General features: G+C 41.9%; 1 long non-coding RNA gene across 2 annotated transcripts; it reads right to left on the bottom strand.

The window, feature by feature from the left end:
• Positions 1 to 768: 768 nt before the first annotated feature.
• LOC125322248 lies at positions 769 to 15008 on the bottom strand. Of its 2 annotated transcripts, XR_007201903.1 has the most exons (3): positions 14552 to 15008; positions 7756 to 7839; positions 769 to 1790 (listed from the first exon to the last, which is right to left on the bottom strand). It is a non-coding gene; the product is annotated as an uncharacterized LOC125322248 (long non-coding RNA). The 2 variants fall into 2 exon arrangements; XR_007201902.1 differs by lacking the exon at positions 14552 to 15008 and having other exon boundaries at positions 7756 to 12213.
• Between the last annotated feature and the right edge of the window lie 346 nt (positions 15009 to 15354).

Raw genomic sequence — 15354 nt, forward strand, 5'->3', positions numbered from 1 at the left:
ATTCATGAAGAAAAATAAAAATCTCATCCCATTTATACTCATTCTCTATCCTTCACGAGTGTGTTTTTCTGTTTTTCACTAACTGTATTATTGCACCACTGCTGATTGCTTAAACTACAAGGTTTCATGCTAGTTGATGCAAATAAGTAGTGGGGACACAACAATAGGAAAGCACCCACCTTTCTTAATACTGAGACTTTAAAAAGCCCCTGATTTTGGCTATTGTCAAAAGCCAGTGGTTTGCTCTTGTAAACTTGAAGAGTGCCAAAACAGAGGGCAAATTAATGCTTCTGCTTATCAGTTACCTAGCAGGCATGTGTGGCATTCAGGTGCCAGAACCTGGATTTGGCCAGCGAGCCAGCTGCTGCTATGATCTCTGTCTGCTCAGTATTTCCTGTATCAAGAGACAATTTCTTCTGACTTCCAATGGGTTTGCAGCTGTAAAGGTCACACTGCTGACTATGTTGCTTCTATTTTCTTTTCCATTTTATGATTTACCACATGTGGCTGAGAAGGAGCAGAGCTTTTGAGAGCTCAAGATAACTTTCAGCTGTTATTTTTCTTGGGACTACACCACAGTATTGCTTGTAGGCTGTATAAGGTCCCTGCCCTAAAACATGCACATAATGAGATCCAGTGGTTGAAGGCTCTGGATGACAGCTGAAGGAGGCACAGCCATTGTCATGCCTTGTCCTGGCATCACAGCTGAAAGGTGTTGGAAATATGATGAGATGTTTTCTTAACTACATATTTTAGATGCTCCTAGAATCTGTGTTGATTTTCCTTTTTAATAGGAAAATTGGTATCAGGTGGGGGCTACAGGTCAAAAAAAGGAAAACATTGCAGCTTACAAATTTAAAATAAAAAAAAATAATTAAGGAATAATCTGAAAAGATGGAGAAAAATAACTGTACTACTGATTCAAGGTCTTGGCTGTAATACCAGTTGTTCCTGGCTCCATATTATTTTTCAGTTCCAGGCAAAGAGGCCTTTGAGGTTTTTTTTATATTAGTGAAAGCAGCATGTTTTTAAAAATAAATAATTCTAATGATGTAAGGTGTTGTTTTGTCATTTCCATTATAATAAGGATAGCAACAGTAAAAATTTATTTACACCATTGAAACATGCTAGTAAGTCTATTGGCTCTCATTAAAGATTCAACTAGCTCATAGAAGTCAGTGTTTAAGGAAGAGTGTAAGAATAGGACACACATTGCACCTCCCACGTCTCAGCAGCCCAGAGAAGCTCTTCATCAAGAAGTTGAAGTAACAGCTATTTCAGCTGTCAAAGTTTTTATCTGCTACAGACTCATGGAGAGAACTCATCATTCAGCATCCAAAGTACTCTGTAGCATGAGTTCCACTGTTTGGCTGTGTACTCTGTGGAAAGTGCATCCTTTTGACTGCTGGGAATTGAACAGTGTTGAACAAAACAAGTTCATTTTATAGGTATGATTTCTGAATTATGTGGAATGGTGAATAACACTCCATGCTTAATTTCTTATTGTCACTCAGACTTTGTAGACCACCCCCACCCCAAAGCTGTTTCACTTCTACTTTGAAGACACGTGGATGGTGTATTCATTCCTAATAGAGGTGCCATTCCTTTGATCTCTTCTGCTTCTTTTCTTTGACTCTTCCATACCCTTGTTGTGACAGAGTGGTTTGAAGAGACGACAGTGTTGAAGGTGTGGGTCCATTGTGAATTCTTTTGGCAATGTAATGATGCTTTTTGTGTTGTTTTCTATTTTCTTCCTAAGAATTCCTAGTTTGAAATAGTTCATTTGCTTCCTGTAAAAGGAAAAATGGTTGCATTACAGGAGTCTCCAAGAACTCTGCCATGGTGAACACTGACACAAATAATCCATTACAATAAAACTTTCCTGATGGATGGTGGGATGATGTGCTGTCTGAACTAATGATTAGAAGCGTTGCATTTCCCAGTTTAATGAGACACAATGATGTAAGCAGATTTGACAGTTGTTTCCTGAGAGGCTGCCTGCCCCTTGCTGAAAGGCTTCCTTGCCTAATGTTTTAGAAGAGAGAGACGTCATTTATGTGGGTGTTTTCTTGCTCTGCAGGCAGCCAATTATTGCCTATCACGTCTCACACAGCTGCTGTTTTGCACACACAAACCCAGGCGGATGTCACATCCTATTTTCACAGCTCCAACTAATGAATTGAGGCAAATGTGGAAAATGCAATATTCCAGGCCTTGCAAGTGGGGTCTGCATTGCCACCAATTACAGTATTCTCCCCTGTGTTACGAAGAAGCCTAACCATTAATGTAAGCATGTGGCTAATGTCCTACTGAGCAACTAGGTAAGGATTACATGTGCAAATTCTTATCACTTTGAAGCTCTAGCCATATGTGGGGAAATTTGGTTTATTTCCAAATACTGAATGTAGAAATTGGCTCAGAAGAATATTTTAAATTATTCATAGAGCTTAAAATGTACCAGCTAAGGTTTTTGATCTGGGAGTACCTTGGTTTGTAATCACTGCACTGTGCTCTGTAATCAAGTGCCTGCCACAGGAACTTTCTTAAGGCCTTGACTGTATGTCATCGACTGCTCTCCAGCTTTAACTGTGGGTGGTGAAGTTCTTCTCACGTGTGCAATGCCAATAAATAACATTTCTGCAACAGTATCTCTCAGTATGAAAGACCTTTTTCTCAAATTGTGCAGGAGTAGCGAGACAGGGACACTGCTGACAGTCTACAATAATTGTCTGCTAATTGTCACAGATCTCAAATTCCTTTCTTTTCCAGAGTCAGTAGCTCAACCTGAAATGAATACCAAAAGCTCAGCTTTTATTTCCAGACTTCCTAAGCAGTTATTTGAGGGTTTTCCTAGTTCAGCATTTTTGTGGCTGAGAGCTGATCCCACAAAGACAGCCCTCACCTCACTGGACCCACAGTTGCACAGAGGTTTGCAGGTGCCATGCATAGCATCATCTCTGGAATGGGCAGTCACATGTTCTGTGGGACAGAAGGAATTGGGGATGTCAACAGAGCAGCCTCCTGATTGCATCCTGTCCCCCACAGTCAGACTGGGAACAGGCTGGCTCAAGTGCAGCACTGGCAGATGCAGGGAGATGGAGGGATCAAGGCCTTACAGGCTGAGAGTGCATGTATTGAGAAGCCAATTTGTCCACAAATTTGAACTTCTGATTGTTCCACAGGGACAATTAGAAATAAGAGTGGTTTAAGCTGTTGTAATACGCCCCAGCTTGTACTGAATAAAGTACTGTCTCTGGAGGGCACTGGGATCCATTCGATATATGGGAACATCTGCCCTACCTCAGACAAAGTAGCCAAAACATTTTCTATTTTGAACCTCAGTGGAAGTACAACCACCTGTAGTGAAGAAAACTGCTTTCTGACTAGACACATAGGAAAAGTCGATTAATATATTTCCTTAGACTCATGAGTGGCTCAGGGTTTTCCCAGGCAATACTCAATATGTTTCTATCAAAGTTTTAACAGATATTTTTATAGATAATGTTCACATATTCTGATTTGATCAAGAAATTAAAGTTGGCACAATGATGGATTTTTAGGCACTATCAAGATAGCATCAGTGTGCAGGGATTTTATTTCATTTTTTCCAAAAATATATTCCTTCTGTGCAGGGATTTTGCCAAGTAGTACCAATGATTCCCATTGCAAAATTAAATTAAAAGGGAGACAGGTTATTTTATTGTCTAGCCCCACTGACTGAGTGATACAAGAAAAGCATCAGTTCAATTGTTATTACTGACAACAATCATTACATAGAAGCTCTCTCTACTGAGAGAATGTGATTCGAATCTTGTTTTTAAATACAGCAAAGCAGGCAAGATCACTCAATCTTACCTGTAGGCATATGCAGAGCCAGTGTATCTAAGGAAGATGTGTGACTGAATGGTATTTGTGGTGCTGTCTACTCTGATTTCATAAATTGCCTACTCAGTTTTCATAAACTCCATTCTCCCCAGCTCCAAGGGAATATGTCCATTCATTACCTTTGGATGTTTATTGTTCTATGAAAATTTATAGTAACAGAATACAACACTTAGGTTTGTAAAATAAGCTCTGTAAAAAACAGTCTCCACATTTCTAACCTAACTTGTCTTTTTCATTACAAACCTTTTTTTTCTTAAATACTTGGTCAGGGTACCTGTAAAAATCAGTTGGAAATCCAGTTGGTTCTCAGGACATAGGATGGTACCAGCTTTTGAACAGCCTTTTTTTCTTCTCTTGTATGGCCAATACATTAGTCAAACCCCATTGGTAGTTTTATATCTTATGTCATCAGGATCCATTGCATCTTCATTAGAGCAAGTAATAAGCAGAGCTTTGTAAAATTAGTTGAATCCTATTGTCTGAACTCTGGAGTAATTCAGTGATGGATCGGGTTACATGTTTGTGTTACCCAGGAGGAGTAAGTGCACAGCAGGGACTTGTAGCTGCCCTCTGAAGCACCCGTGTGCTGTGGGAAGATGCAACTCTCATCATTAGGAGCCCTGAGACTGGGACAGGCAGAAGAATCACAGCTATTCTTCTCCCTGTCTACCAACTGACACACCCCTCACAAATTATTATTTTGACTCGATTACTTAGGTCTTACATGGATTACTAGAGGTATACAGAGTAAGACCATATTAGCTGTGGTTATCGCACAGTTAATCACATGGGATTTGATCTTTGACTGATGTCAGCCTGCTCAGGCTCATTGAGGAAGTTAAGAAACTCTCCCTGGTAGCAGCTGAGCAGCATAAATGTGCTGCACAAGATAAATAACTTCTTATAGAAAATACTATGTGACTATACCAAACTGTTTTCATGTCACCGCCATGAATATAGTTCGAATGTATCAATGTTACAAAATAAAGGCAACACTGGCATGTTGTGCGATTACATATGTATTTTATATCCGGTGAAAACCAGAAATGACTCGGACTCCTGACCCTGTTAACTGAAGACATGTGAATCCTGTCTCTCAGACTAAAGCATATAGCTTAGCCCAGGGAGAAGAAATTGTGCAGAATTCATCCTTCTTAGGGAAGGGCACGCTGCAATGACGCACTGCACAACCAGAGCATTTGAGGAGTTCTGCCTAGAAAAAGGCACCTGGTTCTTCAGTAGTAGTTACAGAAGGTTGTCCCAGGGGAAGTCATCCTCACTGCAGTGAAGAGTGTGAGGTACATGGCTGATGGGAAAACACTGTCATCTACAGACATATTGCACTGGCTTTATACCACAGACAGTATCACACACTGTCAAAACCAGCATCTGGTTTGCTTCACACAGGAGTGCTTCCAGAACCGTCCCCTTAAAGTGACAGAAATGAGTAGATAGAATTGCTTCAAATCTCTCTGAAGTGAGAGTGAAATGCAATGACATTTGCAAGGATACAGCAAAGAGAAGGCAACTGGTTAGGTCAGAACTTGAAGAAGGGCAGGCCTTGTCATGCCAAGGCTCAGCAAGCATATTGACAGTCATGTCAGAGAGTAAACCTTGAGAATACGGTCTAGTAACCATATTAAGTTGTTATTATTGCAGAAGGGGACACAGACTCACTGACAGTGCCTCATTTCTTCGCTTTTCTTTCTGTGACAATGGCCTCAATCAAACACACTGTGTCTTGGCATCACTGTATCCTTTGATAGCTGGCACCCTGCTAAGCTGTGGGTGAAGCTGACAGACTCACAGCCGAAGACATAGAGAATATTCCCACTGCAGACCCTTTCTGCTTTTCCTGAGCTTTAAAGAAATGGGAGAAATGCTTGCAATACAAATAGGGGTTTTTTTAATTTAAAAAAAGAAAGATCCTTGAATTTCAGTAATGTTCACTCTATCGCATAATTATATGTATATGAATTTTACAGAAATATGGGGGGGGTATGGATAGGATGAAACACTAGTTTTCTGATGATATTAGGACAACACGATTTTTTTAAAAGCTCTTACATATAATAAGGTATATTCTGCTCCTGATGCTGGTTTCCATCAGGATGAAAGGCAGTCATGGATTCTCGTCTATTGGAAGGACGCCTGTCATACTTGATGGCACTGTTAAAAATTACACCTTTAAAAAAATCTGCCATTTTTTGGAACAAGAACATGGTTTGGAACAAAGGCCTGTGGACAAAAAAGGCCCTAACCGTGCTTTACTGCTGCCATCTTCCGACTTGCATGCTAAATTGCAGGGGTTTAGAAGAAACCAGCTCAGTGCTTTCCAGTAAATGTCATTACATCGGTGATAAAAGAAGAATAGGATTACGAATACGTGGGTTTGGCTTACAAAGGGACCATGGCTGCACCAAGTACACTCGTATGCTCCAGAGACTCCAAGATAGGAAAAGCAGGATTTGAATTTCATTCTGAATCGTGTTGGTTAGATGTACTCCAATAGGAGCATGAAGCTATAAGGAAAGAGAGACTCTTATGTCCTCTTTTACAACTCTTTTTGTTAATAATTTTCATCTAAAGTTACCTTCTTGGTCACATTTCTAAAAGAAACTGTGAATTCTAGTTGCTGATCATCCACCCTCAAAAGCTTTTTCAACTACACAGTAAAACCAGCTCATCAAACAGGGAAGGATTTAAAGGAGAAGAAAAAAAAGCTGAAAAACTGAAGCCCTCATACCACAAGAAGAGGAAAAATCCCTGGTCTAACTACACCTATGTACTAGAGTTTCCAAGTAGTATTGACTGTGTAGAGGGCTCAGATACCATCGTAAGAGATGATATGAAACCTTGAGATAGGAATAGTTGGTGTGAATTTCATATGAGTGGCATTACCTTGAAGTGTCTGTCACAATGAGATAATGCAGTGACGCAGATGGAGGCTTTCACAGTATCCACTTCCCATATCCTACTCAGATATTTGGGCTCCTAATACTTAGGCTCTAAGAAGATGTCAGGCGATGAATTCAGCAAAAATCTGGGCCAGAGGCTGTGGCCAGATTACTCTCACCCCAGAATATTCATTCCTCTCCTCAAGCAATGCTTGACTTGCAGCCACTTTGTATATGCCTGCCTTGCAGCAAGCTCAGTAAACGCACAGTTCAACGCAGTCTGCACTAATACTTTCCTTTGAACCATTTGTGCTGGAGCCTTGGAAGAAAGAGTGGCGGGGGATTAATCTGTGCTTCTTAGCAAAGCAAAGCCCAAGGCACATTCCACCATAGCTGTGACCAAAAATCTATACAGAGCAACTGATTTACAAAATAACATCTAAAATGTAATGTTTCCCTTGAATATAAGGGAAGATGGTTTAGTTTTCATTTTAAAAGTAATTACTTCAGATATATTGTCAATAAAGCTGTACCAGCCTCGGAAATGAGACAGGGCAGTACATCAGACATCCAGCAGACTCCAGTCAGAGAGAGACAGTACTTCTCCACTTCTAATTGCTCTTCAGTCCTGTTCTCCATGACAAAACCCAGTCTTCTCACTGCTTTGATGCTGTTGGGTATCAGTACATGTTTACCAGTGTTTTGCACAAATTTATTTCTCAGAGGATGTTGTTAAACATCTGTTGTCTTATGGTACCAGCTACAAGCTGTGGCTGGTTTCTGGCAAGTGGTCGAGACTGAAGCCTCCCGGGGAATGTGGTTAGAGGAGGATGCTTCATCTGGACACCTGACTACAGCAAGCACTGGTTCTGCATCATTCATCACACCCATCAGCCAGGTTATTTTAAGGACTGTTCTGACACTTCTGCTCCACTGTGTTTTTAAGGCTCTCTTTTATATCCTATTTTTTTACCATGTGTTCCTTACTCCTCGCCTCTTCTGCCTTTCTCCTCTAACAGGCCAAATGCTTGCTCTCCTTTGTGTTCACATTCAACGTCTGTATAAACACAAAAGGAAATTTTGTAGATAAGAAGTCTATTCACATTTGATTATTTCCTGTCCTTTGTATGTCGTTTTACAAACCTCATGGAGAAAAATAATCCCTTATGGAATGGTGCAGCCCTTGTCAGCCCCCAATCCTGTTTGGAAACAGTGGATTTAGAGCTTCATACATTGTTAATTTCACAGTTAAGAACTGTGTAGAGATTTTGCAGGATGAAGGCTTAGTTTTGCTGGAGATTCCTCTTAACTCCATCGTTTAGCAGAAATCGGTTTCTACTTTCTTTTCTTTGCACACCAGTAAAATCTCTAGTGAAGTAATAATCCCACGTGATTTACTGGCACCTTGGACTGATGCCAGCTTTGTTTTAATCTCAGCTGCTGTTTTATCCTCCGGGTATTTCAGTTCATGGCAAAGTGCACAATACAGTCCCCAGAATCTCGTGTGAGCACAGATTTTATTATTTTTATTCAGTCCCTTTGCTTTGTCCCTCATGGCAGAGCTCTGCTGGTCCTCAAACTTGACCAATTTGATTACATTTAAACTATCTTTAAACAGATGCATCCCCTGGGTGAAACTTCTTCCCTGATTAGTCTGGATGGAAAGCATTTGTTTTCCCTCTGGTAAAGAGAGTTCCTAAAATCAAAGCACAAAGACAGGCACTGGTCATGTCTCGTGGCATTGGCTGAAGTCCAGCAGGCATGTGGTGCAGCAGTGAAACTTGAATTTGGGCAGGTTGACCTAAAGACAATAGCACAACCATCCTAAAAATGAAAAAAAGCAAGAGTAACACACACAGTGATCTCAAGCTGCTGCAATGCTTTTGGCCTTGGTGATGGGGTTTGTAACAACACTGTGATAAATGTCGCAATCCAAAGCATATAAAATGTCTAAACCCAGAAGTATTATTAGTTGAGAGCTACTGCTACAGCAGTCCTGTGTTCTCTTCTATCCCCTTCCCTGCCCAGGGCCTGGGGGTTCCACTCCTTTCCCTTCTAGTGCTGAAATGTACCGCAGTGGGAATGGGTAGGGGATGCAGCCAGGTCCCACTCATCTCCTCCTGCCAATGCTGTGCCCTTCAGGACTCCCTTGGCATTCCTCCAAGGAAAGGCTAGAGCAGAGCAGAGGTGACTTGTGACCTGGAACCATGGGAGAAGTGGGAAGGGGAGACTTGGGGGTGTTCTGCCCTCCACGAGGGGAAAACAAGATCCTGATGCATGCTACAGGGCTCTGCTAGGTTTGCCACCACGAGGTGATACTGCCCAGGGGCAGGTCTTCCAAGGGAAATGGATGAGTCCAGCCAACCCTTGGGGTGCATTTCACCTTGGAGGGAACCTGTTGGCTTACTCTGGAGATGCGTCTGGAATTAGAGTCCCATATGTGTGATGTGAACCGTCTGTCATGGAGCTGTGCAGATATACCCTAAACCTACACAATACATTGAAGAGGACACTGAGCTGCAAACACTTCTTCTGACTCCAGCCTGTCCTTTCAAAATAACTTTTCCTCTTCACCTCTGGAAATAGGCCAGTCTTCTCTCTTGCAGTGATTTTGTGACCCACAAAATTGTCTCTTTGCTCCTCAAATTCTCCTGCTGTCAGGAGTGCACCCTCTCCCCAACCAGACAGAACAATTACCCCAAAATCAGCCCAGTTAGCTGATATGCTGGTGTGTTGCAAGCTGGTGGACACGGGAAGTGAGGAAGGGAGGTGGCCCTGCTGCTGTGCATAAGATGCTGTGTTGCTTATGAGCATGAGAACATGAGATAATCAGTCCATTAGCAGATTGACATCTTGATGTCCTAGTGACCTGCTCAGGACATGGACCCATGTGACTTCATGTGCATGACTGAAGCATCATGAGGGAGATTCTGGAGGGGCCTGAGATGCATTTTCCTCTCACCAAGAAAAATTCAAAGATTTATGGATAATAAAGCCTTGCAAGCTACAGGCTTGATTACAAACCAAATCCCTTGCTGGGTGTTGTAGCTAGGAAACTGTGAGCTGGGGATTCTCCAGGGCACATGTCTTCAAGGGCTGATTTTTCCCAGGAGAGATAGGCATCAGGAGAAGAACCCATACACACAGATGAAATTTCACCTGCTTTTCATTATTCTTAATAGCAAGGTGTGTTTCCTATTTGTTACTTACTTCATGCAGATCTACTCCCATTTTGGTGTGATCCCTCAGAGGCCTTTTTCACTTGCAAACTATTATTGCCTGGTATTTATCTCCTGTGCTAGTTCTTTTGGTCTCCTCTTGCATCCATTTCCCTCCAGTACTGAAGTAGTGGAGAGACAAGGTTAGCACAGACCTCAGTGACATGCAAACCTGGGAACCAACCAGCAGTGCCTTCCCTGGCAGGAGAGTGAGCTGCAATGAAATTTTCAACACAAAACAGTCATTTTGACATCCAGAACCATTCCAGAGTGTCTCCAGAGCAAAGACTTCAAAACTCTTTCAGTGAGGGAGCATTGTGCACACTTGAGGAAAGTCTGGGAGAAAAGAGGCGAGATGTTAGTATTTAATTTGCTGCAGAGCTTGGCCTTGGGGTCCTTCCCATCCTCTCAAAACATGAAAGTGAAATTCTAGGTATGGTGGAAACACACTGTGGTGGAGACAAACAATTTTTGGGAAAGAAACATGGTTTGTCCTTGTTGAAAGAAAGAGTTTTAAAGCAGCAGCAACTGCAAAAAAACTGTAAAGGGAAGCAAAAATGGTTTCAGTCAACTTAAAAGTGAACACATCCTCTTTCTTTTTGTCTGGATTGCTTTTTACAGAGTACCCCTGTGGGTTACATATTAGCAGGGAAAGCCTTAACATTGTCCAACAGGCATAATTTTGCTGGACAACTCTGCATATTTTCCTAATATCCAACATGCTGGACACTTCCAGGTTTTGCTACTAGTCCTCAGCCTTATGTGCCCCTATAGCTGTTCCCACATGAATGTAAACACCCAAAAATAGAAAATGTTTAGATTAAAAAAAAAATCCAGCAGCATCAGGCTCTGAGGAGCATGGGGAGAGTTTCCACTGTGCAAACAGATCCATGGACACATACACTGTAAGTATCTGATTAAATGCCTGCCACAATTAACCCAGAGCCATATGTTGCTGTGGTGGTGATGGGGCATGTCAGGTCCTCTAGTCCATTTGGATCAGATACCACAGATCTTTGTACATTTAAGTGAATCAAGATTATTTGGGAGAAAAATATGACAAAGTGTACACTAAAAAGGCCACACCACAAAGATAGTTTTTTCCAGTATTTGAGGTCTGATGGGGAAATCTGAGTGAAGAGTCAGACCTATGAACCAGAGCAGATCTGCTGGAAGCTGCCAGTGCTCCTGTGACAGGTAACAGAGGGCTGGATCCAGGAAGGCTCTGTTAGCGCTGGTGTGCTTGGACCCCTCCCCACAGCATCCCAACAAGCAGGACAGTTTCCCTTGGAGGTCTCCCTGTCTGAGCTGATGGTTGCCTCTTGTTTAGCTGTTGCTGAAGTCCTCAGGATGGAGAAACTTGGAGGATTGGCACCCATGTTCAGAGGCAAAGAGGCACTTCATGTGGTTTCTGGCCACAGCAAGGAATTATCACACTACTTCAGATGAGATTCTGGGATGAACCAAGCACCTGTAATTCCATTTACTGATATCCATCGCGTCTCAGAAACAGGCGCCATGGCCGAGAAGATGTACATTAAAGAGACACCCATTACATGACTCATACACAGAATCACATTAATTAAATCAGATGCTAAGAAAAAAAGCCAGAAATTATGCAAGGTTATTGTCTGTGCCTTACAGAGCAGCTCCCTGAGCCCATGCTCCCTGGCACCTAGGGCTCTCAGATTGGGGGACAGATGGATTATGTAGATGAAAACAAATCACATGCTGTGTAGCTGCAGGAAGACACAGAATTTTCCCTGGAGCTGCTAGAATTAATAGACCACTGACAACCATCATGGAAAACACACCAAGCAAGATTTTGAGCTGAGACATTCCAAAATGTCTGGGGAAAACAGCATAGGACTGCAGGCATGTGACCTGTTTGCTGGGATACAGCCCCTGAGTTTGAAATTATTGTGGTTCTTTAAAATCAGCTTCCCTTTCATGGCTCTAAAATATTATTCAGATGCTGAGTACATGATGACTTGTGGAAACCCCTCTGCAAGTATATTCTCACGTATGTATTTACCATCATGTGAGGATGAATCACTGAAGTGTGAATATCTTTTGAAATGTTCTTCAAGGCTGCTGCCCGGGATCAGGAGTTAGGAAAGAAGAGGCAGCAGTGCTTATACAAAAGGGAATGTGGATCTCCATGACACTCTGAGAGGGATGAATGTTTACATGTAATCTTTGACAGATGGGGATGTTAATGCTTTCATTTTATGGATAAAGAAGAGAGATATTAGATGATTGCTGTGTATTACAGAGTAGTAAAAGCTCTGTGATGAGGATAAAATTCTGGTCCTCCAGGGAGGAAATCTCTTTTCTCGAATTCTCTCTCTTGTAGAGCCTTTGTGTAATGGATGATTTGCAGAGGGGAGGCAACAGCAACACTGGCAGCATTCACTTTTGAGGATGAACCCAGGAGTGAAATACAGGAAGAGTATACAGAAATACAAAGAGAGCAGGTCATAGAATATTGATATTTTAGTGAGATCCATGATTTTAAAAAATACAAAAACTCTGGGTTTAGAGATGAAGGTTAGCAAGTGCAATAAAACTTAATATGCATCCCAAAACTACTTGAGATCACTTTCTGTGGTGCAACAAAATCCTGGAAGACATCCACACAAGCCCATGGTGTTAAATTAATCACTGTAATGATCTGTGCCTTGATCATCCATCCTTTTTCCTCCTTCCCCATCATTCCTCACTTCCTATCTGAATACAGCTTGCTTCATGTTTAAATGACAAACTCTGAAAAAAAAAAAGTTATAGAAATGTCAAGGGAGTTTACAGCCAGGATGCCTATGACTGTTCTCAGTGTCAGTTTATTTGCCCATTCACACCTTCTCTCCTGGAGTAATCGATCCTGCAAGAATGACTGACAAGTGAGTCTGGGGCCCTACTATGGGGGAAATATGGCAAATTTGCAGTGTCTGTGGCAAAAAGGAAGCCAGTTCCAAGGGCTTTCAAAAGAGCATCGAGTCCCCTTGAAATAACAGGCAGAAACGTGCAGAAGAGGAAACAAACACTAGGGAAAGTCAGTGCTGTGGGCACTAAAGGCGCACATAGGTGTTGGAAAGAGGAAACTCAAGGAAATGCTAAGAGGGAAACAAAAGGAGAAAAGGTGTTTCTGGAGGTCACTGCTCATGTAAAGCAATTGCTAATGCCATGGCCAACACATCAGCAATCTCAGGAAGTTTATAGGATTTGATGCTGCTGTTCCAGAGTACTGAAGTATTCTTGAAAGCAATGCTGGTGGCTGATCAGTTTGCTGGTGCTTCTCCTGCCCCTGTGGCAATCCCAGCTGAGATAACCAAAGGCAAACCAGTCTCTGAAATCAGCTTTGTCAACCTGGTTTTATTTGTGTGCTTTGGAAAGATTCCAAATCAGGTCAGGATTCAGTAGCACTTGCTGGGAATTTAAAAAATGCTCTGTTAGTAGTGACCTACCAAGGAAAACAACATAAAAAATTGGCTTGTGCTCTTGCTTGTGCTTTTATTTCTATATAAAAACAAGGCATAAGAGGATTGGGACTGCTTCTTATAGCTCTAAAGGAAAAATATATGTAAAATGCCAACTTTGGCATTCACTATTTTTGCTGAAGAATTTGCAGGATGTCTCATATAGTGCTTGCCCATCTCTTAGCTAAGATGGCAGAATTATCCAACCGTTTAACATGAGTATATTTTTTCCTACATATTTGTAGGCATTTCAATGAAACAGAATAAAAGTCCCCAAAGGACATTAACAGTCTTAATGAAAAACTGTTACTCCTCTCAGCAAAGCAGATTTCATATGTATCTGTATTATGCCAGTTAGCCAGCGAATCTATTAGACAAGCCCTGGAGTTACTATAAAAAGAAAGCAAGGGGATATTATTGGATAAAGAGGAAGAAACCTCTTAGGCCTGCTCCATGCAGCATAAACAAGGGAAGAAAGCAAACATAATTCTTGTTTCCCCTTGACAGGACACCCTTAGATGGAGCTCAAGACATTTACAAGAGATGAGATATAGGGGGAAAAGTGGGTCAGAGCCTGAGAAGAGAAGGAAAGAAAAAAGAAGATAATTTCCATTATGGTCTGAATTTAGACCTCTGTTGTCTTCACTTTTATACATGACTGACATAAACGATCCTATGGCCTATTTGCAGCTATTGTTGAAACAAGACATGGAGCCACAGTTGATGAACTGAGGTTGCACAGAGAGAAATTCAACAGGATGCTGGTCTTGCTGACAAATGGCAAGTAAAGCTGAATATTAAATGAAACGTTCATTAAAAAACTCCCAAAGCAAACAATAAATGCTCTATACATCTAGGCTGAATGTGATCAGAGCATGACAGCTGAAAGGCCACTGCACAAAAGATAGGCTGTAAATGCTGTGTATCAACTGACTAACAAAAGCTCAAGTGCAGAAGGCACAAAAGAAGAGAATTCAGAGGAAATCATAGATTTTAGTGTAAAATCTCTGTTCATGCATTTTAACTGAGAATTATGAGAGAATTATGTTTCAAAACATGAAGGTAATGCACTTACCCTGATGGAACTACTTCCACAGCTTTTCTGCACTTCCTGTGCCAGGACACAGAGGGCCAAATTCTGCCTGTGGGTACAGGACTAGGTTACATCACTGAAAGACCGCATGGTCTATGGTGCTCCTTTATAATGGAAATCAACAGATAATGGCCAGACTAGCCTCATTTCTCCATTTTTTTGTTTTTCAGGCAAGTTTACAGCCCATGAGCACAGCAAAGGGCAGTCTGTCTGCAGCAGGCTCACTGCAGCAGGATCACTGCAGCACTCCACAGCTCTAAAACCAGATAACCCAGGACCTGAGGGGCAAAAGAAAAATCCCAGACAAGCTCAGCACTTCTTGGAAGACTGTTGAGATTACAGGGGGAAAAAAGTAAGCCGTCTGAGGAATAATTGGACAAGAATGACCTAAGCTGAGAGAAGAATTTGGCCCAGCATGGATATTAAGTAAAATCCATGCTCCTGTTAGCCAAGAAGGGGCTGGCAGTGCCTGGGGTACCACCAGAGAGCTGCATTCTTCTGGATTTGCATTACAATTGATTTCTAAGCCTAACCCACTGATTCAAGCAGACTCTTCTTGGACAGACATAGCACTTAGGCAGACTGACTAGCAGTGGAGAGGTAAATAGTTGTATTTCCTCCACTCAGTAGTTGCATCCTCCTCTCTCCTGCTCCTGCATTGCACCCTTGGCAATACAAAAGGCTGCCTGTGGCTTGGCAGGGCAGTTTCCCTCCAGCAAGTTGGGGAGAAGCCACAGCTCTGCAGAGCAACCAGGCAGAGCTATCATCACGTCGGAGCCCATCAC

Source organism: Corvus hawaiiensis, chromosome 2 (assembly GCF_020740725.1).
Source record: "Corvus hawaiiensis isolate bCorHaw1 chromosome 2, bCorHaw1.pri.cur, whole genome shotgun sequence".
NCBI classification, from domain to species: domain Eukaryota; kingdom Metazoa; phylum Chordata; class Aves; order Passeriformes; family Corvidae; genus Corvus; species Corvus hawaiiensis.